Raw genomic sequence first — 9,948 nt, 5'->3', positions numbered from 1 at the left:
CTCCTTGTGGCCTTTTTAAAGGACCTTTACTCTTTTCCTTAGCCTTACTGAACCCCTATCAACCCTTTGTACCATATCACTGTCTTCATATGGAGTTCAATATTGGAATGAGAAGGACCAACTACATGTAGCCACGCCCATGTCCATCCCAGGGAGATGTCCGGCCCTGTGGACGTAACGGATGGATAGGACAAGTCTCACCTGAGGGGGACACAGGCACCGGAGCACTTGACTAGACTGGCCCCCTGTCTCTAGAATATTAAAATTATGACTTAAATTGAGGTTTATGATTTTGGATATGTCTGATCCTAAGTTTGAAACTAGGGGCAGATAATCTAATATTAGAATTTAGCTTGGTAATTCTTAAAAAAAGAACTTAGGGTCTGGTGGCCAGTTTAGCACTTGACCACCGGCCCCGGCCCTCACGTCGCCTGAACACATGCAGTGACCGCAGTGAAAAGAGACGTTAAGCCAATATCCAACCAACCATCACTGTGTATTCTGTCCAAACCAGCATTTTCCCCGAGTCAGCAGCTAGACTGTCTATGTAATTTGGAACTCGTCTCTTCAAACCAACCATATTACCTTTAATTGGCATGTGGTCCAAGTAGTGTCCAAATTCAAACAAATTAAACTCTATCTATTAGATGTGAAAAGTTTCAAGGACTCAAAATAGGATTTGAATCTTCTGACATACTTCAAGTTTGGGTATTTAAGGTAATATGGAAAAACATCCAAGTTCTGTTCTGGCGTAGAAAAAGTCAAGTAAAATCTGTACAACTTGTGAGTTCATTAGCGTAAAATACTGATGGACACGAATATTAGGATGTTCAACATCAGGGATTCTAACCACGGATTCCAGAATATTAGTTTTATCATCTACTTTATGTAGATGTATGTAAGACATGTAGGTATAAAGTAAGTAAATGATGAAACTAATATTCAGTCATTAGACAGGCAGTCGTTAGAGTAGGTTTGACTGTACGTTAAATTCAGCCATAAAAACTTAAAAAATAAAAAAAAATATTAAGCATAAAGTGTCAAATTTTAAAATTGATTTAATATCAAGTTACACATGTAGCAATAAATTAAAAGCCATTTTTCCAGATAAAGATATCATATATATATATCACTTTAGTCACAGACATCAGGAATATATAAAGAGGTACATTATTGGAAAAGTTCCCAAAATTCATCATTAGTGTTAAAATTAATTAGTTTATGTCTCAACTGAAAAGCCTCAGAGATTCTTACTGTTGCAGTATTTTATTTCAATCTGTACTGTGTTAATTAGTTTTTGATGGAATCTGCATCCTGTACAATATTGGTGCAACTCACGGTTTTTTGTAATGTACACTGTATCCTGTCCTGTAACCTTTTATTTTTGCACACTATGTTGTAATCTGTCCAGGAGCTCCTAGAGGGAAAAAACATGAATTTATGAATAACCTGAACTACTGTAAACGTACATGTTTTAGTGGTGAATCTTATTTTAGCGCTATTCGCGCTGAAAACATTCCGCTAAATTATGATTCTGCTAATTATGATTTATCTAAATTGGTTTCTAAGGCAATCATTGTTGGTGTGCTAATTCATCATTCCGCTAATATGATTTAATTTTATTTTGTGCCAAAATTTGAGCTTGTCAAAATAAGCAGGTTTACAGTATGTTGAGAAATATTATGAGGTTTGCAGTGCAATGGACAACAACTTGCTAAAATTGAGGTGTCAGAGGTTGGACTCATTCACTGGGCAAAGTTGTTCAAAAGGTGATTAGCTTGGTGAAAATCTCATTTCCTCTTTACTTCAAAACATTTGTATGAGCATTTCTTAAAATAGTCAGGTAGTAAAAAAAGACTGATAAGTGCTGAAGTTTCATACAGTTTATTCAAGTTAGTTTTACCAACAATTATTTTATCGGGATTTTGAAATTGTTCTTAAATTGTGATTAGCCTAATCACCTTTTGGTACCACTGGGCTACTTATCACACTATAATCAAGTGCATTATTATTTGTCCAACCACACAGATTATTCTAAAATAAAGATTATACTGGTGTAGAGGGACTGGGCTGGGTTGATCATTGGCGACCAGGTAGCTCAAAAAATTTTGGCCCTGGGGTTGGGATTTGGTGGGGTGTGGTCAGAAACATTGTAAACGACCCCCCCCCCTGTGTCCTCTTATCATATCTTTACAATTTCAGATTGATAAAGTCAAAATTAAAGATTTTTGGTAGGGGGGTACTTTTTATGCAAGGGGGGTACGTTTTGGTAGGGGTATAAAAAGTATCCGGGTACTTTTTATGCAGAAGGTACATATTATGCATGACACCTGTCGGGTTCAAACCCCGGTCTGGCCGCTACATTTTCTCCTCTCCTGTAACACTGTTAAGAAATATCGGGTAAGAAGCAGTAGAGAGGAATCTAACAACAGGATGATAAAGAGAGATACTATACAGTATACATGGCAGTTCCAAATTTCACCCCCACCCCCCAGGGTCAGCACCAAATACCTGACCATATGTGTTTACAATGCATTACTAGATCTTAAGATAGTCAATTGGATCATCCTGTGAAGAGTAAATTTGTACCTTAGAACTCCGGTACAGGTGCAGCTATGTATATTTACACATTCCCAGCCTACATAACGGTTAGGGACTGACTGACCAGTGATCACTCCAAACATTTACTAACTGTTATTAGTTCATCTGGTACAGGGCCCCTAAATGTGAAGGTGTGGACTGTCAGTTTGTTTGCCTGATGGTAACTTTTCTTTTATCCATTAATTCCTTCTGAAGACCCATATGCAGTAGCTACGCCATGCTTAGACTGGCCCCCATAGTTAGACTGGCCCAGTCTCTAGAATATCAAAATTATGAATCAAATTTAGCTTCATGATTTTGATCTCCTAGGATATGTCTGATTCTAAGTTTCAAACTAGGGGGAGATAATCTAGTATTGGAATTTATCTTGGCAATTCTTAAATCTTCGAAAAAAGTTAGTGGTTGGTGGCCAGTCTAGGCCATATTCATGTGAATTTAAGCTTGCTGGGATGAATGGTTATCCTGCTAGTTCAACTAAATGACCTTGACCCACAATCAATGTCATAGGAGTCAAACAGTTAAATAGTTTCAAGTGACTTCAGTTCTTTTTGATCACCCGCACTACATTATTTTGCACGATCATTATAAACTTGCTAGAATGAAGGGCTTTTAAATTTGCTTAATTCAACAAAATTCAAAATCACAATTGGGTTAAAGTCTTTGAAACGTTTGTAATTTCCATTAATAAATATCTACTGTCATGGGTTGTTGCATTTGACTTGTAGGTGTCTCAAATAAAAGATTATCAAGTGCATTCTACAATTTTACCATATTCATTATCATTTTGTTAGTACAGAGCACCTCTAAAACTCTTCATGTCGCCTATAATTTTCGATGGTCGTAGCTTTTTTCATGTATCAAACAGGGTTTGCTGAACATTTATTTCAATCAGATCACAACATTAATTAGCTTCAAAGACTCTGATGTTTTCTCTGATTCTCACACACAGATAGGTACTTTAACATTTAAAAGTGCATATCATATATGTACCATATGGGGGGAGGGGCACTTGGGGAGGCGGGAGGAGGAGGGGAGGACGTACTTACTTTGGTCTTTCGGAAAGAGGGCAGGCGGCATGTTGATATGCAAAGCAGGGCAGGGAAGGAGGGAGGGAGGGAAGGAGGTAAAGCACAGAGTTCATTTAAATGAAAGGAAAACCTATAAATACAAAGTATTATTGACTGAAATACTCTTCAGATGTATTCAGGTGTACTACACACAGATGTGAATTGTAAAGAATACAACTTCTACAAATAGAACAAATCGTGTGGACTTGACCACATGTCGGTCAGTCTTGACCAGCTGGTGATCAATACAGGAAATATAGCCACTCAACCAATATACAAATTCACTGCCTCCAGTGTTGTGAGAAATCAATTGAATTCAAAATATTTGAACTTATAAAAGAAAGCAAGTCCACAATATCCTGCCCTCCAGTGTTTGGTTGATGTTTTGCTCTGGTTTGCTTGTTGTTTTGCGTTTATTGCTCATCCATGTAGGTATAATCTGTCTGCTATAATTGTGTGTAAACAATTTCCTCGTGTAAATAGTCTGAGATGCTAGGTTATCAAAGGACACCTAATTTTTCCACTTTTACAATGGGGGACACCATTGTACCTGAACAGTACAACTGAAGTATCTTTCAGAAATTCTGGTTCTAATAGATTATAGGTGGACTCTTTCACTATTTATATTTCACTGAATACATGTTACACCACAAATTTAAAGCAAAGTATACTAGTAGAGAGTATAAGGCCACCTTTCCCTTTAGTCTAGTGGTAGAAATGTTTGCCTTGAGAGGGAAAGGTCATTACTTCGAAGCCTGGCACGGACAGGGTATTTTTCATTACTCCTTCCTATTACAGATTTGGTGCTGTTGACCACTCCAAGTGAAAGCTATATGAGATTGAGAGGCTTCCTTGGAGATAAAGAACCTGGGTTTTGGTTGTCTTCGGGGGCTAAGACTTAGTGAAGGAGGGAGTGGTGTAAAAGTAGAGAGTATAAGGTTGCCTTACTAGCTCAGACTAGTGTGAATTTCCCTTTAGCCTAGTGGTAGGTTGAGAGCGAAAGGTGGCTGGTTCGAAGCCTGGCTCGGGCAGGGTATTTTTCCTTACTCCTTCCTATTACACTTCTATGGCTCATATGTCAGGTATAGCTATGATAAATAATTATCACACCAAAGACCCAGGTTCGATTCATGTCTCCTGTTGGGGCAGTTCTTTCATACAACTAACTAGCACACACTTTTTTACAAGACTGTATTAAAGGATTTTTTTTTTGCATTGTTTCCACTGAGAATTGAGATATTGAAACGAGACTACAAACAGGCCAGTAACAAAGCATTAGATTATAGAAACTAGCGGAATATTATGTTAGAATCTAAAAATATACCAACAATATTGAGGGAAAAGTTGGGTATTCCAAATACATTGTGTACCATTTATATAGCTTCAATATCGAGATAGGAAAATTATTATCGTAAAGAATGCAGTAATGAGTTATCTGTTTGCTATATAACCTGAAAGACATTCAGCATAATAAAACAAATAAGACAAATGTTTTCAATGTGAAATAATTCGAGGAAGGAATTTTCTCTCAAGAGTGGGTCTAAGCTTTAATATATTTTCTGGCAAAACCTGTAAAAACATCACGGACGGATTCAGGATTTACTTTCAATACCTAGAGATTGTTGTCTTTTAACACTATCCAAAATTCTTATCATATTTTTTTCAGGTGCAAGATGAACATTCCTTCAATTTTCATGACATATTCATTACAGATTTCTCATTCTATCGTAATTTCTCATTTAATCTAGATGTAAATCGCGAATAGTTTATAGTGATCAATATATTAAACTGACAGACAAGTTATTACAATATTATAACATCATTTATAAATATTGCTAATGATATAAAACAAACTTTTCACAACCAGAAAAAATGCCACAGTGCTCCTATAATGCCAAAATATGTAGTAGGGTTCAAAGGTGACCTTTGCTCTGACTCTTCAACTTTGACCTATGACCACAGAATGTGATCGGTTTTAGAACTTGATATCAAAATAGTTTGGTATAAATATGAACCAAATCTGTGGAGGAGTTCTCCAGATGTCATAGACTGGGGAAACTAGGCAGGATGGGACTTGGGTAACATGATGGTCAGAAATCAACACTGTTCTCCTTAATTGATAATATATCTTATACAATATTCTTTACTAACATTAACGTATAGCAAAACTACTGCATAACACCATAAACATATTTATGTTAATCATAGAGTTTTATCATCAATCAAGTCTGTGATTGTATATGCCAAAAGATTTCTGAAGAAATGTGGCACAATTAACTGTCAAAGTTTAATTTGAAATGTATCAATCACGTTGAAGAATTATATACAGAATAACTTGTTACATCGACTTGACATATGTAACTAGCTTGATAAATCTCTTAACAATTTTATATGAGAAAGGAATGTTTTTGTTACAATGCTGAAGACATCACCATTATCCAACTGGGTCGACAGGGTTACCTATTAATAGTCCAAAGGAACATTTTCTTTCTATTTATAGTTCCAAAGGTATTTCTCTTTCTATTTATAGAACTTTCTGTTACAAGGCTGTCCCTATTTATAATTCCATAGGGCTTTCTCTATCCATTTATAGTTCTGTTACAAGAGTGTCTCTTTCTTTTTATAATTCCATAGGGTTTCTCTATCTATTTATACATGTAGTTCTGTTACAAGATTGTCTCTTTCTTTTTATAATTCCATAGGGCTTTCTCTTTCTATTTATAGTTCTGTTACAAGGTCATCTTTTCCTGTTGCAAGTCATCTTTTTCTATTTATAGTTTCATAGGGCTTTCCCTTTCTATTTTTGTAGTTTGAGGTCCAGCTTACATAATAAAACAATATTATTTTTAAACCTCATGAATGTTTCATGGGTATAAATTCATTAGCCATTAATTTATTATCTAATGAAAAATTCAAGGAAAGCAATTAATTATACAGCCACATGGAGACAACTTTTTATTTATCTAATTAATTTTTTCTTTTGATATGTAATAAAATGAACTAAGAATATGATAATCAAACAGTTAGACTTTTGCTTTTTAGATAATGAAGTCAGAATAATAAAACCCAAACTGATGTATTGTAAAGTGAATAATACACACTAAGATTACTGAAAATGTAGTGGGTGTTGAAATTACATACTAATCGTATGATAACCTTTCCTCTGTGTATAAATCAAGAAATTCCTCGCCCCCACCAAACATCTCGTTGACATACATATAAACTATTTGTAGTAAATAGTTCTACAGCTGTGTACAGGTTATGTTATGAAGATTGCGTTCTTGGCATTCTATACTGACATGTGGTTCTTACTTATGATGATGTCAGGCTCCTAAGTATCGCCTTAATTAGAAGCTGAGGGGAAAAAAAATCAAACTTCGCTGCTATAGGTGAATTTTGGGGAAAAATTGTACCATTCCCGACTTATATGATATTTTTCAAGAGTATTAAAAATATATTCCTTATACATACTTCCATTACATATTAGCACTAAAATAACTTCTGTCGTAATAAAAATGACATAAGGCCAGCGTAACTCTCAGGAGTTAATCTGACAATTTAAAGTCAAAATCTTACCATTGAGAAAACATCTGGCAGGTTATGAAGATACTTGTTATATATAAATGACTTAGCCTCCTCCATACTTTGTCACCAACTTCAAAATCTCAACCTTTAAATCGCTCCTCCACACTTTGTCACTAACCTCAAAATCTCAACCTTTAAATCTGACAATCAAAATGTTATTGTTACAATCCCCATTATTTATATAATAAGACTTGTTGAATTATTTTGACACACTAGTTACTAATATGAAGTCAACAAATGTATTTTAAATTTGTTATTGATATCATAATTATATCTGTTAAAGAAACTTGCCTCTGTGAAAATTTCAAGAAAAGTTCAAGAAATATTCTTGAGGATGACATTAGGAAGGAAACAAAGGTGAACAACTTTGCAGCAGTGATATGAATTAAACCTGTCTATAGGGACCACCCTATAGAGATACTGTCCTTCATAATTAAACAAAAACCTGTCTATAGGGACCACCCTATAGAGATACTGTAACAAAAACCTGTCTATAGGGACCACCCTATAGAGATACTGTCCTTCATAATTAAACAAAAACCTGTCTATAGGGACCATCCTATAGAGATACTGTCCTTCATAATTAAACAAAAACTTGTCTATAGGGACCACCCTATAGAGATACTGTCCTTCATAATTAAACAAAAACCTGTCTATAGGGACCACCCTATAGAGATACTGTCCTTCATAATTAAACAAAAACCTGTGTATAAGGACCACCCTATAGAGATACTGTCCTTCATAATTAAACAAAAACCTGTCGATACGGTCCACCTTATAGAAATACTGTCCTTCATAATTAAACAAAAACCTGTGTATAAGGACCACCCTATAGAGATATTGTCCTTCATAAATTAAACAAAAACCTGTGTATAAGGACCACCCTATAGAGATACTGTCCTTCATAATTAAACAAAAACCTGTCTATACGGTCCACCTTATAGAAATACTGTCCTTCATAATTAAACAAAAACCTGTGTATAAGGACCACCCTATAGAGATATTGTCCTTCATAATTAAACAAAAACCTGTGTATAAGGACCACCCTATAGAGATACTGTCCTTCATAATTAAACAAAAACCTGTCTATACGGTCCACCTTATAGAAATACTGTCCTTCATAATTAAACAAAAACCTGTGTGTAAGGACCACCCTATAGAGATATTGTCCTTCATAATTAAACAAAAACCTGTATATAAGGACCACCCTATAGAGATACTGTCCTTCATAATCAGACATTTTTCTTCTTCAACATCCAAAAATTAATTCTGTCAGAACACAATGCATTTCTCAAATTCCCTTAAGCTTTATTTGAATTCAGACCATTTTCACATAAATCCCCAAACAAATAGAACATGAAACTGTATTTTTTGACAAAGTACGAAAAATTGGTTTTTGATGTTTTAAAGGAAGTGACAATTCTCAAGTTACCCTGAACAAACCCTCAGTCTATTCTGTCACAATTGTGTAGGCAATGGCCTTTTATCAATACGAAACTTAAAACTAATTCAATTCTTCTCGCAAAATTGTTACATTAACACAATTTAAAGAATCAACGCAGTAAAACGTATACTATTTCTACTTGGATGTTAAAGAAATGCCATAAAAGAATTCCACAATGACTGAAATGTATATAATTGAGAAAAAACACACAAAGACAAAACATGTAAAGAAATCTGAAATAGTTGGTAACCAAATGTTTCTAATGTCAATTAACCCATAGTACTATGGGAACCAATGTCACCAAATCAGAAAGGCTTCGTACCGTTGACTTCGATACGGTATGGGGAGGAGTAGGCAAGTAATTTTAGACTTTTTAAATGTTACAAATTTTACAAACACTGCTGTCATTCGATAATATACAATTAATGTTGTTCACTGTATACAACTCTGATTAGGATTACAGAGACAGAAACATAATCTTTTTGTGATGGCTGAAGGGGGCTGGACGCAAATATAAGAAGAAAATGTATTTCAGATAAAGTTACAATTCTTTCAGTATTAGTGTTTACATATATTTAAAAAGAAATCTATGTTTGAGAATTTCAGATTTAGGACAGGAAATCTCAAAACCCTTCAAAAGGAGAGTGGCAATCTTGAATTTGACAATTAAAGCATAATTGTTCTGAGTTGTCACAGTTTTTGCCTCTGGATTTTGAATTTTCCTATCCATGGAATATATGTCTTAAGTGCAATTCCTTACATTCAACCAATATTAACATTGATTTGCATAGAATAAGATTATTTGGCGACTCTTATGTTGGAAGAGCTCTTCTCCTTGAAGAACCATTGTGACGACATAGTTATATGCTCCATAATGCTTTAATCTTTAGATCAGTTAACTTTGAAGAACCCTTAATGTTCCATACAGAGACCCTTCCCAAGAACCATTCTCTATCATATATCATTTTAAAAGAACTCCACCTTAACTGAAGGAATTGAACCAGTGCAACAAGGACACTTGTTCTGAATGAAATTCTGTATTGACTTGACGGATCAATATATCTAAGAATCACTTGTCCAATGATCTTTCGTATTTTAAAGAACCTTGCAGAATAAAAATACACATATATATTGCACACATATTTATAATAAAGTATGGAAACTAAAATGGAGCAGGAAGACAGATTTTGTAAATTTCGTTTATTTTGCAACAATGATGAAACAAGTTATACAAACATATGCTAAGTATTC

Source organism: Pecten maximus, chromosome 12 (assembly GCF_902652985.1).
Source record: "Pecten maximus chromosome 12, xPecMax1.1, whole genome shotgun sequence".
Taxonomy (NCBI): domain Eukaryota; kingdom Metazoa; phylum Mollusca; class Bivalvia; order Pectinida; family Pectinidae; genus Pecten; species Pecten maximus.
The sequence above is the reverse complement of the archived record's forward strand: the minus strand, read 5'-3'. Positions refer to the sequence as shown.